The sequence below is a fragment of the Centrocercus urophasianus genome, unplaced genomic scaffold (assembly GCF_019232065.1).
Source record: "Centrocercus urophasianus isolate 14NV4802_14NV808 unplaced genomic scaffold, USGS_Curo_1.0 seq_17, whole genome shotgun sequence".
NCBI lineage: Eukaryota > Metazoa > Chordata > Aves > Galliformes > Phasianidae > Centrocercus > Centrocercus urophasianus.
The window spans coordinates 20,735,882-20,761,298 of NW_024884722.1; the positions used below are offsets into that span (position 1 = coordinate 20,735,882).

Here is a 25,417-nt window from a genome sequence, read left to right on the forward strand (position 1 = left end):
CATTTCTTTAAAATTAATTTCTTTTTCTAAATGAGGAAATGAGAAATAAAAGAAGCAGCAGCAATTTTCTCTGTTGTAGCCTCCATCCCCAGCACTCAGCCTGGGCTTATAAATTTGGAAGAATAAATAGCTTTGGTGTTGAAGCAGGCTTGGAAGAATTTAGGCACATGCTTTTATGAATATGACTATCCTGTATTGAATTCTCGTTGTTCTTCTTTGGAATTGCATCCCACTCCCAACTGCTAAGGAGTTTTGGATCCAAATACATGTTTAAAACAGCTGATGTGGAAATTATTGTGCAGAGCAACAGAAATCTGACATTTATTGTCCTGTGACTAGATGATATTTTTCAGGATCTTGGTCCTGTTTTCTTTCAAGATGTCATCTGGGGAACAAATTCTGCACCACATATACAGTAACAAAGTAATAAATGTACCTTCTTATGATGATTAAAATTGAGTATGCTGTTTTACAGTAAAGAGCTTAACTTTGTTTAAACTGTGAATGTTTTCATATGTGAGAATAAATTGAGTTTAGTTCATATTCAGTCATAACTTGATCTTCTTTCTGGTACTGAATTTTATTTATTTATTTTCTTTTGTAGTTCCCAGGTTGGTGTATCCCTAGCCCCTCAGACTTTCATTATACCTGTTGAGCACTGTGGTTTTTTTTTTTTTTTTTTTTTTGCAAGGTATATGTTCTTGAACCTGTCTGGAAATTCGTATCGGAGATACACTAGCTTTGCTTTGCTTGCTACTCAGTAATTGTTAATTTTAAATCATTCTGAAGCCTTTACGCACTAATAAACTAAGCCTCATGACACGTGATATAAATCAGAGTTTATAAAGTCATTCTGCAGAAATGGCTCTTGTACATTCTTGAGGTATTTTCTCCCATAGAAATTCCACTTCATTCTTTGCTACAGAATCTCTCTGATATCACTTGATTTGACTCCAAATAGCACTTTGTGATTGTAAAGTTTAACCAGGTCCTTTCACAACAGCTCCCTCACTGAAAATTGTTAGGAATCCTATTCTACTGTCTGAAAACATAAAGAAAAATCCAAAAGCTAGTAGCAGTGAATCAAGTCGTATCAATAATGGCAAAAATTCAGTGCCATTATAGATGCTACTATCTGTGATTCTGGGTATTTTCTGGAACCTCAAGATCCTCTCACAGATGCTTTTGGGAGCATTCCTTTCACAATAAAACTTTCTACAGTTTTGCACTTAAAAAGCATTTGGCTGAATATATAATGATGCTTAATAATTGTACAATTAATCCTCTTCTGTACATTGGGATGACACCTCTATATAGCAGAGAATGTTGAAAAGTATAGTGATCATTCTTTTTAGTCAATTTCCTTTATCTTCAGTGTCATTTTCTTGGGACTCCAGAAATGGTACTGTGTAGTCGAAACCCTACTCAGAATACATAATTATGCTTGCAGAGACCTATTCAGAATGGATGTCTTTACATGACTGAGTCTGCACCAAAGCAGGAATGCATCTGCACATAATTGTTCAGTTAAACAATAGCAAAGTAATACCGGGGAGTATTTAAATCAAATGTAGCAATCTTTATAGTGCATCAAAGCTTGATTTAGAGTAAAAGTTATTGTTGAAGCCCTTTGAAAGTAGTTAATACAAATTTACTTAGGTTTCAGTATCAATTCCAGGACCTGTCTTTGTGGGAAAAGGCAATGGGAGTCATCCAGGGATAATCAGAGCTAGCTAAAATTTCAAGTATTTACAGTATTCCATCTTCCTTATTCCTCTGCAAGTACAAGAGAAAATAGCAGTACAACAATAACATGTTGAAATAACAATAACATTAGAATCCTGGGAGTTACATTTCCAGCTGGGAACAGTACCATGAATCCCACTGCAAGAGCACAGAAAGGAGGAAGAAAGAAAGAACAAGGAGAACAGTGCCTGCTGGCTCCCAGTTTTCAGGGCAGTATGTAGAGCCCACAGTGCTCGGGCTTTCCCAGAAGAGCCGGGTCTGCCTGACTGCAGAAACCTCTGCAGACAGGCAAGCTTTCCCTCCTGAAGGATTCCTTTCTAAAGATTAGATGAAATAAGCCTATGTGAAAAAATCTGGGTTAATATGTTAATTGGTTCAGGGTACCCCAATAACTGGCTGTAAGGACTGCTTGTCTGTATCAGTTTGTTGCTGTCCTCTGAGTTGATCTCCTCTCTGGTTTGTCAGTTCTGTTGGATTTTGATGAACAAAGGCAAATGAGTGAAATCAGCTGAGCCCAGAGCCTGAGTGTGATAAATGCAGAGGTATCTTTCCTTGTACTGAAATTATTTGAAATATTCTTGCACATAATTAGTGGCTTCCTTACAGCTTTTTGCTTAAATCAGGCATGTGCTGTTATACCTAATAACAGTTTATCATCTGCTTTGGCCCTTAGGTGATAACTGTTCTGGTACCTGGTGGCTATCAGGAGTCCTGATGCTGACTGTGTCCAGATAATTGTATTATCACAAATCTAACAAGTTATTGTTTAAATCTTGCATTCTGAGTGAAGCAACCAAGTGCAAGCTTAGAAACTCACAACTGTTTATATTTTTGACTGGACACACAGAAGCAGAACCATACATAAGGCCAGGATTATGAATCTAGTTTCTGAATTAAAACACAATGAGCGTTGCATTGCCTTGGATGGCTGTTTTGGTTGATGCCCCTCTGCCTGATCCAGATGGTTACTGAGAACCATCTGTATGGAGTTTGTGGTAGGAGAGTGGAATCAGGACACTTAATGTTCAGGACTCTTTGAGCATCTCCCTGGTTAGTAAAAGAATAGTAATATTGTTGGATCTACATTAAGAACTATTTCACAAAGTAGATTTTCTACATTTAAAGATTCGAAGTCTTCCCTAGCAAACACTCTTTGCTAAGACCTGTGAAAACTGAAAAAAAAATCAATCTGCAGAAGTCCTGCAGCAGGATTTGGACTGTGTAGGGGATTTTGAGCCATTCCATTTCTGCTCACGACCTATTTGTGCTGATTGCTGACAGCTGTAATGCATTTCAGAAAGAGTAGCGGAAGAGCTGAAAATTGCTGAAAAAGTGGTTGAGTTTGTTGAGTTTACATTCACTCTGGGAATGAGATGAAAGTAACTTGAACTCTGAACTCAAGAGTAAAATGTTTTGAAGGCAGAAAAATTAGCAGCAGGTTAAGCGTAAGCAAAAGTGCATCTTATAGACACCTTTGTACTTGGCTCCAATGAGAGAAGTTAATGGGGGTTGAATGTGAAGTTTCTGTTGCTTTTGTGTAGTTTGCTGGGCTGTCTTGAATTGTGATTGCTTGTTGGTGGAATCATAGATTTCTGATAACTGGCTGTGAAAGAAATGGTGTGGTGAGCTGATGTGGAGACAACTGGAAATTAATTGAAAAGAGCACAGTGGTGACTGCCGTGCCTGTGGCTGAGGGGAGTGGACAGGGCTATTTAGGCAGAACTGAGGTGAAAATGTACTTCTGATGCCATCTCTGATGTCTGCAAAACTGCACTCAGCATATCCCAGCTCCTAGCTTCTTCCTTTCACCCCTGCTCCTACCATTACCCTGTATAACCCAGCATTTCCTTAACAGTTAAGGAAAAGCTACCTTTGACTTAGGAAGCTCTTCATACATCAGAACTGGTTGGCATTGCTCAATTTTTGTTGTTTCTACGATGTTCTAGAGACCAGAGGTCACTCCAGTGCAAGTCTGGTGTCTTGGACAGTTATTCAGATGTCCCATAACAATACCCTCCATGTGATCCCTTGGCTTCTCCTACTTATGTCTGAGAAGTTTCTTTGATCATCCAAGGCACAAGTTCTTAGTGGATGGAAGCTTTTCAGCTCTTGCTGTTTGGGAGCTTTACAAGGTAAAACATCAGTTTTCCCAAGGCAGAATAGAAAGCTTATTACACTTCCAGCATTTGACAGTGTATAATTCTATTCTTAGGCATTCAACCCCTTTCTAAACTTGTGCTACCAAATCAGCAGTGTCAGTGAATGTAGTTTTTCCAAATTCAGCAGACATGTAGCACGTGTTTGGGCAACCAGTGGCTCCTCAGGGTGGTCCCATTTCTGATTACCACCATCTTTGCTGTCTCTCCTCTTGCCCACATGCCCATTCATACCACCTAGCATTCAGTTGTCATTTCTGATCGTGTACCTCCCTGGGGTTCTCTGACCCTTCTGTCAGCGTCTTCATCCTCCATTTAAAACATGTTTTATTACTGGCACAAGAAGACTGAATAAATTTTAAGGATTACGTGATGTGCAGCCATGCTTCTGTGAAACTCCTGTGGTGTTTGCTACTAATAACCAGTCATGTCCATTTGACAGTCACATCAGCTTCTGTGGAGCAATTTCAGTGGAAAGTTGGCACTGTACTGACTGGTGTGGGTGCCTCATCTGTTTAGGAAAATGAGCATTTTCTCTCCATAGGACCTTGTGAGACCAGCAGTCAAGTATGTGTAGGGCTTGGAATAAACAGTTTGTCTTTGGTTGACCTGCCATGCAGGGTCTTGTCAGAGAACAACTCAGCACAGAGCAGGTCTTCTAGCATCAGAAAATGTTATGACCAACTGAAAGAAAGATGTTCATAAAAAATAACAGGATTATTCCTTGTAAAGAAACTTAGCCTACGTTTTTATGATTAGAAGTAGCTTCTTATTTCTGCAGTAGTTAAAACAAAATATTGCTTAAATTGATGGGTGTTTCTTCTCTGACATTCACCTTGTCGATTAATGGCTATTTTTCCCTATACTAGATATGTTCTTAATTACAGGAATAAGCAGTAACAAATGTCAAAGAGAAAGTGAAAGCTAACCAACTAACAAAGGCCCTTGTCTTTTTTTGCATACAGGCTTCTCTGTTTCGATGAAGTGTGGCCTTGTTGGCATCATATTTGCAAAACCAAATTTCCAAAAGAACACCACTGTATTTACAAATAAATTATGCTACCCATACACCCTAAATTGCAGACTAAACACCCCCCAAATAAACATGCTGGTTGCATATGTGTGTCAGATTTTGGTCAATACTGAACTCTGCGGTGATGCATCATCATCTTTATCTCAAACTTTTCCACACTGTTGCCATTTTCTGATAGAAATTTCCCTTACATCTTGGCCAGCTGAAGATGGTTAGTAACATCTGTGCTATTACAAGGCAAAGGCTTTTTTAATCAACTTAAAGGAAGACTATAGAACCTAGATAATTTAATGCTTTAATTTGATAAAATACAGTAACTTACTTTTTCTTTGTTTACATCTTTTAATAACAGCATCCTTTAACTGTTGTAATTATTGTGTGAGAAAATCTTCATGTATGAGAAACTGTGGGTTTTTGTTGTACCTATTCTCGCCAGGCACAAATGGGTATATTTTAATAGGAAATCTCAAGACAATTTTTCTAGTGTATGTTTTTCTGCACTTGAGGCATTTCACCTGTGCTGCACGCACTGCTGACTCACTTGAAGGTAGAACAAACAAGATTACATATTTTTAAGTTGGCAAAAACATTTAATCTTCTTCAGCAATCTCTGAATTTCAGAGATTGTGCTGCTTTGAGGTAATGCATGCAAAGAATGCAGGGCAATTTCTAAAATTTAGAAATTATATCCTAGTTCAGGGTGCTGAATGAGCAGCAGAGGTGAAATACAACTAGAAAAGGGAGCTCTGTTGGTGTGTGTTAAGTGGGTGCAGGTGTATGTGTGTTCAGATCTATTGTGTGGGCTGCCCTGGGGCGTTGTTACCCATGAGCAGTGCCACTCAGCTGAGCAGTGCTGTGCTGTGTTCTGGTCAGGGCTGCCCCAGCTCCTGTTCTGCTTTCCTTTCCTGTCTCCGTTTAAACTGGGGCTGCATCTGTTTCAGAAGTGACTAGAATAGGTCAGCAACCTTTTCTTTTCAAAACTCTGTAGATCTGAATCAATTGTTGTCTAATTAAAGATTCAGCAAATGAGAGCTGAAGCCCAGGGATGGAAACGTGTACACTGCTAACTGCGGTGTATCTTCCCTGTACTGCTGTCATTGTTGTACAGAACAAATTGCAATAGAGGTAGGCTGAGTGTTGTGCTTGGTCATGGGAGCACAGGCTGGGAGCTGTGGACATGGGCAGTAGCAGACCCCCTTTCCCTGTCCTTGGGTACATTCTGTAGTTGCAATGCTCCAACTTGGAGAAATTCCCACTTGACATGCATGGCTGATTCGTGTGTGACTGAGATTTAAATCTATTTCTCTCATTCTTTTTCACAAGCAAATGTTATAGATATTTAAGCTTGGGTGGAAGGCCTGCATCCTCACTGTTGAAATCATTTGATGAGACGGAAATGATGTCAGTGTCAGGAAGAGGCCCCTTGACATTTGCCAGAAGCTAAGGTAGGCTGACAAACATCCCCCTGCCATGAGGTTGCTGAGTGATGGCTAGAAGCATTTTGCTGCACCCACTGATGGTCAGGCCAACTCTGGTGGCTGAGAACACACTGAGCTTTTTCATCATTGTCTCAGTTGTGCCTGTCCCTCACATCTTCCACATCTCACCCGCTCGTATCTCCTGCTCTGTCCTTCTACCTTTCCATTTATTTCCTCTCAGTTAGCCTTCCCTCTTCCAAACTGCATGTCCACATAAGGGAAGATAATCGTAAAGCTATTTTGAAATTTGAGGGCAGTTTAGTGCTTGATGTCACAGAAACTTCCTAAAGAGCTTCCTCCTGTCTCCTTTTTTTATCCATATGGTAAGTAGCTGGTGGAACGTACTGCAAGGGTAGTAAGAAATATCTTCCATCAACCATTCTTCAAAGCAAATGATTAGACTTTTGGCCTGTGAATAACAAAGTTGCATCAATTATTTCGAGATATATTCTGAAAGTGAGTTTTAATGAATTAGCATGTTGCAATAGTTTTATTTGGAAAAATTACATGTATTTCAGAACAGTCACCTTTGTTTTCCTGATGTGTTCTCTGGAAAACAATTTTTTAAGCACCAGGTTTAGCTGTTCCGTAATATAACCTTATATGTAAGCTGAAATCAGACTGAAATTCAAATTTGAGACGTGCTTGTTATCCAAAACTGCATGGTACTTTGTTTGTTACCCGGAGTCAGTTCTTCAAGAAATTCTTCATCTTCTGTAACTGGATTCCAGTTCCAGTCTTTCACTGAGAATGTGTACAAAAGCATATGTTGGCCTGTTTGTAAATGGAGAGTTAAGACGCAGAATTGTAAACTGGAAGAATGCTACATATCTGCAAAGGTCTGCTTAATGTTTCGTTATTTTTTCAGTTTTTGAAATCTTATGGTTCCATTCCAAAAAGCTTTTTTCTCTTCTACTCTGTGTGTATATGTAACACATAACATTGCAACCCCAAGTTTAGCTGCTTTGTTTCTTTTTACTTCATAACCTTTTATAAGGCTTTGCAAATTAAATTCGGTAATTGAAACAGACAAGTTTCTTTAACACAAATTATAGCCTATCTTAGAATGCATGATCTGTTTCATAGCCATTACTGTGACTAAGTGGGTTGTGTGGCAGGAGACTCAAGACTCTAGCTTAATAAATCATTGCCCGCTTGGTCAGTTTTCAGCATGAAAGAACAAAAGCATAATATAATTTCTGGTTCAAGTAGGGGATTATCAAGAAAGATTTGTGAGTTGTGTGCAACCCCCTAACCTTCTGGGAAAGAAGGCATTCTAAGACTCACTTATCTTTCCATGAATAAATAATACAGTCTTGCCAATTAAAAAAAAATCCTTTATTGATGACATGCAGATTTATTTTGTGCCATACCTAGAATGCGGGTATCACAAGACAAAGTTTAATTCAATTGTGTAGATATCCCTGTGGGAAGGAAAAACCATGTAAAAGAGCCCCTGCTTGCCTTGAGAATGTGGGACAGAAGGAGCTGCACACAATTTCAGGCTAACTATACTACAGACTACAAAACCATCTCGTGGAGAAAACAAATGCCCAACTTACACAAATTACAATAGAAGTCCAGCTTAGTGATTTAGAGTTTCAGAAATACAAAAGGTATGGTAATATCAAATGGGAAGCTCTTCAGAGCTTAGTGTCTTGAATGCATGCAGATGAATGAGGATGTTTTAATTGTAGATCGAATGAAGTTTAACTTATTCAAATGGTCCTCTATGTCTTCACTTCAAATTGTACCATATGGCATCACCTAATAAGAGCCAAGTGCAGATGCCAGCTATATCACAGTATGATATATTATAAAGCAATCAAATTTGAAGTGAAGATTTATGATGGAACTCTTCTTTGTTAAAATCAAGCAAACAAAAAAGCCATCTAATCTATTACAGGCACTGAACAGAGCACTATTTAAAGCTCCTGTTCCAAGAACTTGTCCTTCAGCAAATGTCCTGCATCCCTGGAAGTCTCAAAGGGGGTTAGGAGCTGAGAGAAGGATGCTAGAGGTGAGACTTACCTTTATTTTGTTGCCAGCACACTTGGCTCAGTAAGGGCGAAGTGGCTGAGGGGCTACTCCCTGCTGGTGTACAGCTGATGGAGCTGGAGCCTGTTTCCTCTTGTACACCTTAAGTGCATTTGCGAATCCCATTTTGGGTGGGTCTCCAATTCTTTCTCTTTTCCCCTGACAGCTGTAGCTACACACTAAAGAGGTGGAAGAGAACATTAGTTTTTATCCCTAAATAACCCATGCTACATCATTCTGTTGGTGTTGCTGGCACTAGGCTTGATTACATGTGACTGGGAATAGCTTTAAGGAGACAATCCCAAAGACTCGAAGTGCTGGAGGATCCTCTGCATTCTTTCATTTTCCTATGGGTAGAAGCAAATGGTTCTGGGAAACTAGAATAACTTGAACATTAAATTGGGTGCCAGTAAGATTCTGTATGTTTATATCATCATTAAAAATGAATAAATCAATCAATAAGGCAGTATATTTTCTACATTGCCTTCTCATTATTTGCATCCAGAATTCACAGCAACTTCTCAGGAGCTGCAAAACTGTCATTCATTTCCATGCTTTGTTACAGGGTAGTGAAATTCAGGTTGTTTATTTTTGCTTTTTATGGAGCAAAAAAATCAGCATATCTGTCTGTTTACTTCTTTTTTTACAGCTCTCCAAATGATTTCTGAAACATTTAGAAATACCACAAATAACAGTGAGGAGTTTGCTGTTGTTCCAGTGGTTAGAGAGGAAGGCACTGTAATTAATGCTTATTTAAGTTTGCCTAAAATTTAAAGTAGCTTGATAGCAGTTTTGAATTAAGGAAAACTACTTGGAAATATTTGATTTTTTTCCAGTGAGTAAGTTGGAGTTTGAGTAACCTATTCTGAATCTATAAGAACACCTCTTTAGAAAAGTTACTCTTATGCTATTAGAAACAAATTCTAACTTAATGTTGAAGCAAAAAGCAGAGGCTGAGCTATATCCCCCTGGGACACCAGGAGGACATCAGCATCCATCTGCAAACAGAAGGATTCAAACAGTGATTTCTGCCATTGCCAGTTAAAGAAGTTTTAGAAAAACAGTCACCAGGAATAATCTGCAGGTGAAGAAATTGCAACACATGTGCATTCTGACTGTCATTTGACCTATGTACAAGCATGTAAATCTCCCATTATTCCCAAACTGAGTAATCCGTAGATAAAACCGAAGCCATCAAGCGGAAATAATAGTCAGAACTATGTAGCACTGACAGTACACAGAACTCGCTGCTCTCTTCTGGCCTTTGTTGCACTGCTTGCTGAGCGAGGGCTGAAATAAAACAGTTGCGCGAGAGTGTGTGAATCTTCAAGTACAACAGAATGATCTGTCCAGACTAAAAATACAAGAAAAGATGAAACAGGAGGAAGATTAAGGTTGATGTACAGGGCCTGAGACAAAGCAGTGACAACATGGAGATCTCCTCCTGCTGAAGAGGAGGTATGGGTTTGATCAGATGGGTCAAGCTCTGAGCTGAAGGAATCCTAGTTCTTCCTTGCATCTGCGTTCTGAGACTAGCATATTCGCAGAGCTATTTTGTTACAAAAGTGAAGAAGTGCCCTGGCAAACTTATGCCATACGTGACAAGAAGCAGATCCTCCCAAGTGGAGCAGAGCATGCATTTTCCTTTCAGATTTACCCAAAAAGAATTTTCATTGTTCTTAATAATTTAATCCAGGTTTCTGCCTCTTTGTATATGTTATGTACCGAGAAGTTCAATGTATAAACTCATTTGTCTACTTTTCTTTGCTGTTAAAGAGTTTTAGGGAAATAGCTGAAGATGGTTAACCATAGTTAATGCTTTTTGGTCTGCCTTCTGCAACTGACCTCTTGAGGCAAATTGTCATGATGATAACTCTGACACTTCAAAAGATTCCCTCTGGAGGAGAGTGTCTACTGTGGCGCTTCAGTTGCCTGATCTCTCCAGGCTTCTTACACAGTCAGTGAAGAGAAAGATGTTTTTCCTGAGAGTCTAAGCAATTCAGAGCATCTAAATGAGCCTCTCTTCTCAATCAACCTCTCAGGCGATTGGTCTCTTTCAATGACTATAGGCAGCATATTCAACTTGTAATGAGAATAAAAACAAAACAAAGCGTAAACCCAGCGCTGCTTCCCCCATGAAATTTTTGCAGATTCAATGCAGCTTTTAGATTTGTTCCTATGTAAGTTGATTTAGCTGCATCTTTCTAGCTCTAGATAGGGAATATCTCTGGAAAGAAGAGTAAGTAGTCCCAAAAACACCCCGGGAAGTTCTGGTTGAAGGACAGTTGCATCAGACCTGAGCTGTATCTTAAAGTCCTGTTGAAGGCGCTAGTTCACCAAGAGTAAAAGCTTCAAGATGTGTCCTTAAGTAAGTGGAGAGCACTATTAGTTTTGTTATTTTTAACAGGAAAGGAGCTGCCAGATTCATGTTAGCAGATTCTGGTTAAATATCTCAGAGCTGATTTTCGAGGCAACTGGAGCAGACGTCCAAGTGTCACTGCAATCATGCAGCCTCCCAGACTATAAGCAGTGCACAGTAGGCTGAGCTGTGGTTTGTGGTTCTTTCACCAGACTCCTGGATGTGCAGCTGGAGGGGGTTCAGGCAACTTGTGGCTATTGTGGGACTCTGGCTCCCCATGCAGCCTCCTATACTGCACATGTTTCAGCTGTCTGAATGTTGAATCCAGCCAGGAAAACAGTCCCCATGTCTGCAAAACCTGTCTAACGAGCATTGTTCTGACAGACTTTCTTCTCCTTTCCAGTTGATTTCCAACATCTCTGGTAAAGTCATTTTCTTCTCATCACCCTCATGCTGTCGCTTACACCCACAACCTAATTGGAGCAGCTTCCTATCATCCACCACATCATCCTTAGCACCGGAGTGATCTTCCATCTCTGCTCTCAGCCCTTTCCAGCCAGACTTTTCCCCATGCTTTGCTCTCGCGCTAAACCTCCTTGTCTGCATTCTTAGCTTAAAAATTTCTGCTCTTCTGCCACGGAACTTGAAACAGCCTAGTGCAACTCTTTAAGATCCACTCAATAAATTCTGAAAGAGGAGAGGCTATTCAGACTTTGTAGCGAAGAAAATGCAAGATATGATCTCTCTGTTTTGGGTAAGTTTGGGAAGTTTTTACTGACAACGCTGAATGTTTCAGCTGACACTCATTCATGAACATCTCATTGTACTCAAAACTCAAGTTTTTGCCTATGCCTCCTATTTTGCTGCCATTTACAACCAGCAGGCAAGCTCTGAAATCAACAGCACTTGATTTTGTGGAGGAAAGTTTGTATCCAAATTTAAAGTGGCATTTTATACAAATTTTGTTCTCACACTAAGAGAACAGGGCAATGGCATTTAAAAAGTACCTTTCCTCCTAATAGATCTGCAGTCGGATTTTTGCTTGAATACTTCCCATTTCTCTTCAAATGCCTTTGCTTTCACACTTGCTCACCAATCCTCCCTATACATACCACAGAACTAGAATGTGTAAATTAACTGTGGCATTCTCACTGGTGAAACAGAAAAGGTGATGAGATCTGTGCCTTTGAATTAATGTAAATTGTTTGGGAACTCTTCATGAGATTTTTTTTATTATTATTATTATTTATTTTTTTTAAGGAAACTTTCCCACTCTCTGGTCAGTATTTTAGTCATGGGTAAGTTTGTTTTATTTTCTTTAAACAGATGTTTTATCTGTCACATGTAATGCCAATCAGATTAGGTAATTCCAAGTGATCTTGTCAGTTTGTTCTGTGTAAGTCTTTACAGGACAGGCAACCCTTACTGAAACGGTTCAGGAAATTCATTTGTCTTCTGTTCGTTGTCATACTTTGCTGCCACAGAAAATCATTTCTCACAATACCATATGTGCTAGAAACTTTATTCTGCTCTATACTATATCGCATTTATTTTATGGTGACTGATGCTTGGTTTTCATGTTTTAGATCAAGAGGAGCACTTCTGTAATGGGTTCTGACAGTGTTTATCAAATCCACAGCTCTTGCCTTGCTACATCCCACAGAAATGAAGGTAAATGCTGTCAGTGTGTAGGCTGAGGCCAGGCATTACCGTTTCATACAGGTCTTGCAACAGTAGTTTGTTCATTTTTAGAAAAAAAAAAGAATGTAAAGTGTGAAAGAAGTTGATCATCTGTATCTGTTATGCAGGATAAGTTAAATTCTTTGAAATGTCTGTTAAGAGAGAGATCGCCTGCAGTTTTCATTGACTTGAATTGCACATAGATGTCTAAGGACAGGACTTGACACACTTCCTATAGAAATGACAGGAAGATTCTTAGTATTACCTTTCATAGTGCATCAAATGCAAGTTTTTAAGTCCTAGAAAGTGGCATTCAGCCAGTGCAGTCTCTTACGCAGGCTTTAATCTGATGGGGTGACTTCTATGTGAATAGTGCTTACTGATTACATGATTCAGTGTTAAAAGCTGCAGAAACCAGAGCCTAAGGAGAGAAATGTTTTCAGCTGATACTTCAAATAGCATAGTGGTCTTTATATCTTGTGTCAGTTCATCACTGAGGCATTTCATCACCTTCAAATCAAACTTTTAAGAAAACCTTGATTCCTGAGAACTGCTCAGGGCACAGGTGGACATGGATAATAGCTGAGGTCACTACTTCAATTTTGCTATTGTAGCAATAATTAAAAATAGTTACTATGGGAAAAAAAAGTCTTAGTTTTAGCGTAGTTTCTATTCTTGATTTTTAATGCTTGCACTGGATGAGCTCTGTGCATTTGAGAGGAGCTTGTTTTGCTTTGGTGTGGTCCTGTGGCAGCATCTGAGCAGGACAGCAGGGTCAGCACCATTGTGCCTCCTGCTACATCTGCTTTCCACAAGCTTTCGTGTCCTTTCATCCCATTCTGTCCTTCGGGTCCCTTTGCACCCTCATCTGCCAGGTGCCACAGGAACAGCTGATTTATAAACGCCCTGCGGGAATGAACTCCTGCAGAGTAGCAGTCAGGCAGATGGGTTTTGATGATTTTGCAGCCCCTGTACAAGGCAGCAGCCTGCCATTCCTCCTCATCGCTTCTCAGGCTGTCACTTCCTGTGGCGTCTGCCCCTACGTGGCTCAAAGAGAAATTCATGTGAAGTGACCTGCAGATATGTGCTAGAGCAAGCTAAGTGTGCTAAGCACTCTTGTGACTTAAGAAATCCTTTGAAATGTAGTGTACTGGAAGTTGGGTGAATATACAATGGCTTACAGATTTATGTCTGTGTGTGTGTACCTGCGTGCCCACGCTTCTCTGGTTGTTCTACTCTTCCACAGCCATAAGCAGTTGTCTCTTGTCAAAGAACTGCCTTGTGAGCTCGGCTGGGCCCTGGCTTGATGGTGCAGCTGTTCTCCTGTCTTCATGTCTTATAGTAAGGGCTGTGATCAGGCCATGCTCTGGGCATTTCTCAGAGAAGGAACAAAGAGAAAGGGATCAAGTTCTATGGCAAAACCTATTGAGGCCCTGGTGTTTTAACAGAACTGTTTCTGGGTTGGTTTTTGTTTTGTTTTGTTTTACTGGCTCAATGTCCTGTCAGCGTGTAAGCTTGCGGAGGTAATCTGGGTATTCTTGAGTGGCTCAGGAAGCCATATTTCTTGCTCTTTTCCCCAGACATGACCCATTTCTGTCTAGGATGATCATTCAATTCTGCATCTGAGCATAGGCTTTTGGCTGAGGTATATGTCAAACAGAACTGACTCCTTAAAGCCAAGAATAAATCCAAGAATTTATACATATGCGAGGAGCCTTTCTGCCTTGTCTGCTCAGCCCTAGCAATTTGATTACCTTTTCAAGCCTCTCTTTGCAAGAAGAAAGATTGTTTTTTCTTTTCCACTCCTCCTTCAAAAGTAATATTCTTTATAGCATGAAAAGCTGTCATGTATAACGAAGGGCCCGTGTACATGCCATCAATACTGGGTGGACTTCTGCCAGGGAGAAGATGATGTTAAGACCTGTTGCAGACAGAGGACCTGAACTTTTTTTTTTCTTTTAAGAGGAAGGATTCAAACAATTTACATTTAAAGATCTGATCTTACCATCCATATTGGTGAACAGAAATTTTATTCCTCAGCATGGGAGCACAAGTATCATGTTAGCAAACTGACCACATCTCTAGTAAAATAGCAAGTGGTACAGATTACAGGAGATCTTGTGACTGGGTATTGCTTGGCAACGATACATGTTTAGGTCACAGACTTGGTAACATAACTCATGCTAGGTCACAGACTAGGTGACATGATTCCTGCTGGGATGAATAGGTAACATCTGACTGGGTAACACACAGTGTTCAAATCAACTCACTGCACTCTGGCAACACCTGTTGTAAAGAGAGGAACACAGAACATTAAAGCAATATTAAAGGTGAGAAATCTAACTTTTTGGAATTTGGTGAATGGTAAATATTGTTCTACTAAAACTTCTCCAGATGGAATTTCTGCTCTTGTTTATTTGGCTAAAAATACTTGCCTCATTTTCTTCGCATCCTAAATATATATATGTCTCAGTAAAGAGTTAGCATTGTGTCAAAACATTGACTTTTTCCTAATTTTTTTTTGTTTTGTTTGTGATTTAATGTTGCATTTTGCCTTACAATATATAAATGTGGATGTTTTGATGTTATAGAAAGAAAGACAGATTTTTGTGTGGTGACCTTACTGCTGCTGGCACTTTGAGTTCCTTTTCAGGCTAATAGGCCAGGCCTGCTCATGTTGCCCTTATATCACAATATCATACCTTTGCAACAGAAAGACATGTTTGTGGCAGATGTTTTCATACAGTGCTTTTTTTTTGCTTTGGTCTGAAAATTGTTCTTCAGAATGTGCCGGTTTTCCAACTTCAAATAAGCATGTATTACATTACTTTATTATGCAGAAATCCTATGGAAGTTAACAAAGAACGTGCTGAGTGCATCTTTGGACACTAATATAAGGATCTAATCACATGCCAAGAAAGGCAAGTTGTGCAAGTCTGCAGTGAGTTCTGGATGAGAATGCGGTCAAAGCGCTGTTTGAGTCAGCTTCTGACATAGGGCAGATGTGTATGTGTTTGTTCTTAAGAAAATAAGCAAGTAATGCAAAATATGCTTGACCCCTGCACTGATTTGGGTTTGCTCTTTTAAAGAAAGAACTCTTGAGGTAGCTCTTGCCAGAGAAGTAACGATATGTTTTTTGAACAAAATTGCACATTTTCTTTCCAGATGAAGTGTGAGGTTACGAGGTTCATCATCTCTTTTAATATTCGTAATGTAAATGTATAGGACATGTGACAGGCATCTTTGGTATCCTCTGCTTTGGAGGGTTTTGCAGGACTGAGGTAATTCTGTGGGATGTTTGGGATTTTCTCATACAGTGGTTTCACTCATAACTTAGGAATAGGCCCGAAATGTCTGTCATGACAGAAAAGAAAATTGTGCGTTGTGGAACAGCTGAGCTTAGCTGGAGACTGAATACTCTTCCTCTTCCCTTTCTTTGCTGGGCAGCTGCTGAAGAATGCTTTTGGTTGACTGAAATGTTATTAAGAAGTTCTCAACTGGTCACAGGGCATAGCCCTCACTTACCTACGAAATTGCAGCCATGATTTTGAAATGGCAAACTGTCCATTTCTTTGCTTCACACAGGTCAAAAACAACCACTGGCAGGTTTCAGGCTTTGTAAATCGGAAGATGGAAATGGCAAACCCAATAATAACATCTATTGTGTATGGTATGTAAAATCACAAAAGTCACACTTCATACCTGAAATTTGTAATTTTATTTGTAACTTCAAACTGCAGTAGCTAAATTTGTCTTTTTAGTTTGTATAGTGCATGCAGTACTAACTGTTCTAGCTGCTCCCATTTGTGTATATGTGAGTGAGCACTGTGGAAAATAAAAGATCTGTGGCCTGTTTGCTGTGTCCCTTAGCTGTGTCCATTGGCGATGGCCAAACTCCAGCTTATCTCAACTCAGATAAATATGTTGATGGCATTGCTAAATCTAATTAACATGGCTGATCTCCGACAAAACAAGCTTAACATATCTTGCTTATGAGAAGACATTGTGTGTGTGAGGGAGAGAGAAACACATCCAAAGTTTGGATTATGTGCAACAGTGGGAAGAGCAATACCTTGCTCTTTGTCCATCGTTTCAGGATGTTAATGTCTTCCCAAGTGGTACAGTCTCAATCATCCTGTGACACCACTGGGGAAATAAAGAGAGAATGAAGGTCATTTATTCTGTGTCCTGTAGGAAATACACAGTAAAACTAGAATTAAAACCTTCCCCTTGCTGAGTCCTGCTCCTTTGTCCTGATCAAAAGCTTGCTCTATCTCTCCACAGGTGTCCAATGCATGTTTCAGCCAACCTTCCCTTTTGTGTGACAGCCTTTGTTTCTGATCTAAATTTAACTCTATTTCACATATATCTTGGCTTTTCTTGCTGCTGTTATTATAAACTACAAATCCCCGAGACTGATTCACCCAGTGGTAAAAACTGTTACTGTTACAGCTTGGGAACATGATTCTGTTTCAGAAACTGTGACTTGGTTTGTTTTACTTCTGGAGAGCCTTAAACATTTTCCTCTGCGATAAATCCCAGCAGCTCTTGACCTGAATGGTTTTGTGTATCTGGATGAGTAACTACTACTAAACTGGCTTGCTGCCTAGAAGTTATGGATTTGGGGTCATTTTAAATGTTATATGCGGATGGATCTCAAGATTTTGTCTCATTAGCATGAAAATATACATATGTACATAATGAACATATAATGTGTATATGTATTTATATCTATGAATATATCTGTATGTATATATATTCATTTCAGGGGCAAGAAAGTAGATTATTTAGGGACAAGAGCAGAAACCCACACCCAACAGTCTAGATGGGGTTTGATGCTGGCCTAGATGCAAACTGAACAAGCAGACAATAGAACTTGTTTTCTGCTAGCCAGCAAGAGAGACTTGGCATCCTCCAAAGTGTTTGTGCGTGCATAGCACTACTGGACATCCACAGAAATAGCTTTGTCAGAAGAGGGAGAAACCATCCTTGGAATGGATTTTCAGAAGCAGAGCTCCTATTTGTAACACCCGCTGCAGTTCACAATCAGCAAGTGGCTCCAGGGGCCATGTGGCAGCTCTCAGTCCTGATTCAGTCCCTGATTCCCTTCAGCATGCAAGCTGCACTTAGTTCCAAAATGTGATTGGCTTAAGGGTTGCCATTTACCTGTTGGCCATCAAATCTCAGCTGTAGGAGCTGTTTTTCACTCAAAGGGAGCAAATAACATCAGATCTGCTGTTTGTCCTTTTTTCCATCATGAGGAATCTGTAGCCTTTGGAAGAGAGTCCTCCAGGACTCCACAGGAGGATTTATAGTGCAACCCCTGGAATGGACTCCTACAGTGTTTCTCTTGTTGTGGATGTTCTGGGGAGGAATAAATAGAGGAAATTTTTTCCTTGTCATGTGGGCTTGCTGATGTCTTTCCGCTAGAAGAATGTTGATGCTGCCTGGTAGATCTCCTTGAAAATGTTGGACTGAACACCCGTAGCACCTGGGCCAATTTCAGGATGCAGACCAGACTTCTGTGATGTTCCATCAAGGTGTTTGGTAAGTCTAGAATTTAATCTCTGTTTCCTACTTGGTGTTGATTTCTTTATTTGATCTTGCTTTGTGATATTTCATCGCAGGAAAAAAAACTATTCACGTGACTGAAATAGTATTGTCTCTAAAAGATGCCTATTTTTATTGCTATGTGCAGACATTCCAGGCACAGGTATCATCCCTAATTTAGAATGCTAGCAGAAAACTTCAAATAGTCCAGTGTTTGGATTGGTAAGAAATGGAGGGGGTTATTTTGTGACTTGATGTAAAACAAAGCATCATTGGAAAGTTAACAGAAAGGATTGTGCTGGAGACTGATATCTTGCCCTCTCAGCCTCTTGGCTGATGACTATATGTCCCCAGTTTAGAGGTCTATTCTCTAGATATCTTCCATCTTCTCATGCTAGTAGCAATACACGTAAATTTAACTTAATCCTTTCCAGAAAACCGTGAAAAGCCCGTTCACCTCTAGAAAGGGAATCAGCTAGAGACATCTTTGAAATTAAGCATTTGATCTGAACTCCACCTAATGGAAAGGTCAGACGCACACTGTATCTGGCTGCTGTCTTTTGAATCCTACTCAAAATCTCCTATTGTAACCCTGATCTGTCCTCATGTACTCTTGCAGGAGAAATACCAAGTTAGGTTCAGGTATGAAATTGTCATCCAAACCTTTTAACACTGAGAAAGTTTGAATCCCATTTTATTGTTTCACTTAATTTCTGAAATCTTATTAGTTGCTCTGAGGCTGACAGCAGTGAAGAGTGGCATTTCCAGGGACAGCCCTTGTAGCACAAGAGAACATTTTCACATTTCTCCAACGTTCATCTTCAAAAGGACATCAAGGTCTTTTCCCAGCATCTTAATTGGTGCCCACAAGTTTGGGATAGCTTGCTGTGTGACTTAAAAATCCAAAATCTGATGAAGCAGTCAGTGTGACTTATCAGGAAGCACACTCTTCTAACTGCACCTCATTTGCGTCAACAATGGTAGAAAATGGAAGGAAGTGAAAGAAAGGTTCATTCCAGCTTGTCCAGCTGTTGTATCAGAAATCAGTTTCAATTAAATTTAATCATTGGTGGATGGACACATTGCCCTGTGAATTCAAAGTTTATTAGCAGTGGGGAAGCTGACTGCTTCCCATGCAGTGATGGTTCAGGTAGTGAGTGGTGTGACAAGGAGCAGGAAAAACAAAAAGGATGAATCTGTGTGAGGGGAATCTGTGCACCTTCTATTAAGGAGAATGTGAAGCATGTAGCTGATACTGATGCCAATTGAGCTCAGAGCTTCAAAATACCTACAGTGCAGTAAGCCAAAAATGAGTGCATGAAAAAGCAATGGAAGCATGGACAGGATGGTAGTATCTGAAGCTCATTGGAGAAGATTAAATTAAATAACAAAGAATTGCAGTAAGTGGTTTCAGTGACAAAAAATTCAGATTCTCAAAAAAAAAAAAAAAAAACAAACAAAATTTGTCTGCATTCCAGCCTTGACAACACATACAATTTATTTATATTAATGTTTTCAAAACTGAAAGTACCAAAAGTGCTGCTTGGGACTTAAATTATCGACCAGTTCTAGGCTTGCTTGTATCTAAACTCACCCAGACTCGCAGGTTACGTGTTCATGTACCTATTCACTGTATTAACACTAATAGGCGTTCTCAGAACACAGATTCAAGATGGGACCTAAAACCTAGACTGTTGGGTTAGGAGGGAAAAGAATATGTAGTTTTTCTAGAATGCATTGGAAAAATTTGCAGCTCTTCTTTGTTTCTGAAAATGGGATTCTAAGTCCAATTTTCATGTTCAAGGCTGTGAGATTCAAACAGAAACTAATGAACCCAAGGTCTGGGAAGATAGCTTTTCTAAATTGTAGAGAAGAGTTGGAAGGCAGAAGACAGTCTTCTCTTCAGGGTGCTGATTGTAAGCACCTATTTTTTTTTTGCCTGGGTTTCTACCATCAGATGAATACAGAGATAAACATGTAGTTACTGTTTTAATTATTCACATTCTGGGAGCTTTGCCTATTGTGTTCCCAAGATGAGAAGTGCACAAGATGCAGCGCTCTAAAGAAATTCCATCAAGTAAACTCTTACCAAAAGCATGGTTGAGGGAAAATTGTAATTTTCTTACTCGAATCACATGTCAGGACTTTGCCAGTTACATTCCTGAATGCTCTTCAGGTCTTTTTTGCCTACCTAACCCTATGCATAAACCCACCTACGGGGTGGCTCACAGCATTAGTCCGTGTCAAACCTTTTTCTGAAAAGGCTGTGCTGGAGTCATTTGATGATGTTTGCTAGTGCTCTGAAAGCCTGCAGGCAATCCTCAAGTCAGCTGGGTTTGTGCTGCCAAGGATAAGTGAGCTGGCACTTGAGCTACATGCCAGTAAAATTGTGACTTCAGTCATAAAGTCATATCCCAGTTTCTAAGGAAATTATACTTTGCTCACCAAATTTACAAAGCAGATCATATTGTGTCAGAATATTGCAGGTATCCCATGGCCAAATTTTGTTGTGCCTAGTTCAGAACTTCCCTTTCACTTTGGTTCATCCTTGTTGGGATATTTACAAAAAGTAGTAAGTAGTAGTTTGTATTCATTTGGCAGTTAGCTTTGTTACAAATAGGCATAAATACTAATTATTTCCGGGACAAGTCATCACTTAAGGGAAGAACGCTCATCTGTTTTCCTTTTTTTTCCTCCTTATCCTCTGTAGCCTCAACCTCTGGATTTCTACCTTGCGCAGGAAAGTTCCTCAAAGAGATAAGGAAGTAGAAAAAACTAAGAGGTTCAGGGAAGAAGCAGTTTCTGGACAGTGCATCCAGAGATGTTGGTTCTCAAAACATTCATGTTTGCGCTAAAGCCGGAACTTTGCAGACTGAGATTTTTTCCTTATTCACCTAGCTTATACAGCTCCCATTCTGCTGTTGTGGATCATTGCTTCAAAGAAGCTCTTAAGACCAGAATCCAACTTTGAAGATAAGAGTTGATTCCCGATGAGAATGTTAAAAGAAGTACAGAGAGATCTGAACAAGTTTATTTGTGTAGGTTCTTTTAATCTCAGCTAGCTCTGAAGGGATTAGTATGGCTTCTGTTTTCTGAGAAAGCTGTAGTTGGCCATCCACACTCCAAAGGACTGTAGGATAGGTCTCAACAGTAGGAAACAGAATAAAATATTCCCGGGGAGCATGCTTGGCCATTCTCGCTGTGATGGACAGTGAAATTATTACTATCTAGATTAATTCTGTCCTACTTATGGATGCTAAGCATTCTCTGATAATTTTATGAAACTGAAGGTTTAAAAAATTAATACTTACATGGATTCTGGCTAAAGGACATATGTAAACTATGATTCATCATCTCTCTTTTTGTTTTAACCATAAAAACCTTGATATTCACTTTTTTTTTTTTCCAGTGTTGGAAGTTTTATTAGAGAATTAGGACAGACGCTTTCAGAGATGCTATTTAGGAGTGCATTTGAAGGGAGATGAGACTTCTAGAACCCATAAATTTGAGCTCTGCAAGTGGCTTTTACTTAAGAAAGATTAAAATCTTCTCTGTGAAGGAGAAAAAGGAAAATATTTAACCTTTTTTTTTTCTTTTTTTTTTTTTTCTCCCAGTTCCTGTTTACAATTGAGGGAGAGTAAAGACTGATCTCTAGAATATATTCATATATATTCAGAACTGGAAACAATTTAATAACTGGTCTCTATTGCCTGGTGGTCACACCTACACCCATAGAGGCCTTTGGCATTTATATTTTAGTGCCATTTAATTTGTGCAAACCAGTCATCTTATATGGATATTAGGCTTCAATGTCTGCTCTTTATGCTTTTCAGAAGAAAAGAAAAATATTGTAGGAATGGAAGAGGAGCTGACAGCAAGAGCTCACCTTCCAGTCAGGAATCTACTCAGAATTGGAGTGAAATGGAACTGGGGGACATGGGAGGACACTGAAGGACATAGGAATACTAGGAAGAAGGTAAAATTCCAACTGACATTGCTCAGCTGGAATAGCTACCACCTGCTTGAAAGCCTGGTCATTATTCTGAAGCCATGTTAGGTCACTGCATGTAATGTCAGTACGGGCAGTACAATCGAGTCAGTTAAATCTTCCATCAGATTAGGTTTCTATACATTTTCCTTGGTGCCAATGAAAGAATCCAAAGAGAAAGCTGACAGACCTATTACTGTACTGGCACAAGATATGGCTATAATCTTTCAGTGCTTCCAAAGTAAGCCTCATCTCTGAAAATGAGTTGCTGCATATATTCATGACAAAAGGGCACATCTGTGAGCACCCAAAGTCCTGTACAAGATGTATAGAATAAAAAAGCCATCAGAAGTCTCCCTTTTTCAGCTAGGGAGACTTAGTTCCTTTGGGAACCAGAACCCTATAACCCGTATAGGAAGAGAAGTCCCAGTTACTGAAGTTATTTTGAAAATGGTACAGTTACTAAGGCAGGCTTTGAGAGTGCCTGTGTCAAGTACATAAGGTCCTTGGGGTACATTTGGATCTCATATATTATGAGACATTTTGCTTTTTGACTGTTTTTCTTATGCTCTTTAAAATGAGGCTGTTTCTGAAGTCATCAAAATTGGAAATCAGGATTTCCCAATAAAATATCTGTTTTATAAGCACAGACACAATTCATATGTGTCAGTGTCCTTGTGTCCGTTCACAGACGCATTTTGCACCTTGTATTTTCCTGTTTAAAAATATGTAAGTGCAAGCCATCAATGGTGCACAAGGAAGCTCTGCTATGCAGCTAACCAGCTAGCTTGATGCAGCATTAAGGTGCAGGAAAGAAGCGAATGTGGCTCGTAGCGACTGATTGAAAGGGGCAAGGAAGGAGCATGGGGAACAATGAGTGCATGTTGTGTGCAATGTGCTTACTCCTGAGAAGTAAGAGAGTGAAATGCTGCTGAAATATTGATAGGGAGGATAGGCTCTGGAATGATTGATGACATGTGTGTGTGTCTTGGCAAGTTTAATTGGATTTATTGGGGTAGAGGGTGGAAGAATGTGGTGCATTTCCTTTTATGGGTTTCTTTCTTTCAGACTTTTCTTTCCTGCAGAATTGTCATTTGATGCGTATCCTTTTCACTGTCTAAAGAGAAAACCTGGTGTCTGTTCCTCTCAATTTTAAGGTTAAGGAAGCTGTATAAAGAATGAAAAGAGATGTAAAACGAGTTTCATTACATTTTATTTACTACTTGTCTTCACTTTCACTAGGTGTAAATACTCACTGAAGAGTGGTAAACTGAAGAGTGGAGGGGAAAAAGAATATGTAATTGAATAGTGGCTAAGTGAATCTCAGTGTTATGATGCCAATCATAGCGGGAAATCCGCCTTGAAAACTTATTGTCTGTATGCTCTTCTCTAGCATTGATATGCTTCTCTTTTTGACTTATCCTTAGTAACCAGATTCCTTTCATAAAACTGTTACAGTTTGCCAAAGTGGTGAAGTTCAGATCCTCCAAAACGCCAACAAACTCAACACCTGTTAAGTTTCCTAACATTGAAAGAAATGGATTTCTATGTGGAACTTTCTCAGTGCCTGCACCTGAATTCCTAGCCATGGTGTGCATGTGCTGTTTTTCAGTGACAGTATTTTAGTCTTCCCCTTTCCCTTCTGCCTGTCGCTAGTGTGAGCACCCTGTGTTTTTAAGCAGAAGCATTGACTTCTCTATTCTGACCCCAGTACTGGTTTCTGCTCATTCTGGTATAAATTAGGAGTACCCTTATATCAGGGCCAGTAAGCAACTTTTTGTTTTTATTTGTTTTTGATAAAGCAAACTAGTTTCATCAGCTGTTTGTTTGATGCTTGCATTGAATTTGCTGTTAATGAAAAGTCCAGTTTAGAGACTACATGGACAGCATCTGTAAAGGCTTTACTTGCTCTGCTGAAGCTAAGTGGTGGACCTTTTTTTGGTTTCTGTTCAGGTTTCATCATCCAAGAGCTGACTGTGAGGATGACAGCTTCCAAGATGTCTCAAAAAGAGAACACCAAACTCTGTTCTTGGGCCTATTGGGAGAGAATTCTGACCTCTGCAGAGGTGAGTAAAGAAACAGAGAATTGGGGAGAACTTTCTGTGGAGAAGATTGTGAACTGCTGATACAGGACACTGTGCTTCATCTAGTGTAAAAATTTTCATTTTTTCCTGCTCTGAGTTCAGCAGGAATCACTAGCCAAAGACCTGGTAATCCTTCTCAAACATGCAAGCTTTCCAGGCCCTCAGACACATAAATTAGAGCTGTCGGTGTTTCATCTCTTGCCTCTTCCCTTCTTTTCATTGCCCTACAATCAAACTTAAGTCGGTGAAAACCAATGGGAAGGTAGGTATAGAGACAGAGAGCTTTAATTAGATGTTCAGTCATCTCCACAGACATGAAGCCAAACATGTCTCTGGTAGCAGAATATTTCTGAAACAGTTTGTTTTCAAATAACAAGCTTAATGTAATAATGTTTTTATGCAACACTAAACTTAAGGATGTGTTTTCACTGAAACACAATGGAATCTAAGCTAGCAGTAAGATACTTCAATTTCATTTAAGTAACAGCCAGTTTCATTGGCAGAAGTATTTCTGAATTTGCTGCTCTTTCTTAATTTAGGTTGGTTTTGGCATGAGACAAATGTATCTTCTCAAGACTGATTAAAAGAATTCTGGGGTTAAAAAAAAGACAGTGTAGGAGAGCATTAGTTGTTGTCTTATTTGTTTGATATAGTTTGTTTTTAGAAGTATCTGTGCTCAATCTAATTTTTGAGAAAATGTTATTGATGCAAGAAACCAAGGGTCATTTTTTCTGCTGTGGTGTTGTGCCTCCTTTCTTATGAAAAGCCTGAATTGAAGAAAAAAAGCAACATACGCAGCATTAAGGAAGAATCAAATGATGCACTTACAGTGCGACTAATGAACCAACTTCCATTTACTACTTGCTGTGAATCTGCTCCCTTTGCCCCAGATCTTAACTCTATGGTCAGTTCTCTTTAATCTTAGCACCCTCTGCTGTGGACATCTATAATAACATCTTATTTAATTAATCTCTATTTACAAGTTGTGTATCCCTATTCGTACTAAAGGATCTACAAATGTAACACAGCTTGTGCCAATGGAGCTGCATCTTGTCTGAAAAATGTGTTATATTCCCTTTCTCATTCCTGAAGATAGACTTTTCCAAGTGCTTACTAAAGAAAAAATGTGCAGAATACGGATAAAGATGTTTTAAAATATGCTGTGTAAGAAAGAGGCCTAAATCAAAATCTAGTCTTTGCAGAAGAGGACTGTAAGTATGCAAATGTGCTTGAGTCCAGGGATAATTTTGAGTTTTGCACCAGGTAATAAATTTATTTTTTTTTAAAGTTTTTATTTGCCATGTTT

The 25,417-nt window shown here is 39.4% G+C and overlaps 1 long non-coding RNA gene across 1 annotated transcript in view; it reads left to right on the forward strand.

Moving 5' to 3' along the window:
* The window catches only part of LOC122160130, a 61,002-nt gene extending 36,613 nt beyond the window's left edge, over positions 1-24,389 (forward strand). The window contains exons 2-4 of the long non-coding RNA XR_006168738.1: positions 16,075-16,159; positions 17,923-18,036; positions 23,981-24,389. This is a non-coding gene — a long non-coding RNA (uncharacterized LOC122160130). The remainder of the gene's footprint in view (positions 1-16,074; positions 16,160-17,922; positions 18,037-23,980) is intronic.
* Positions 24,390-25,417: the final 1,028 nt, after the last annotated feature.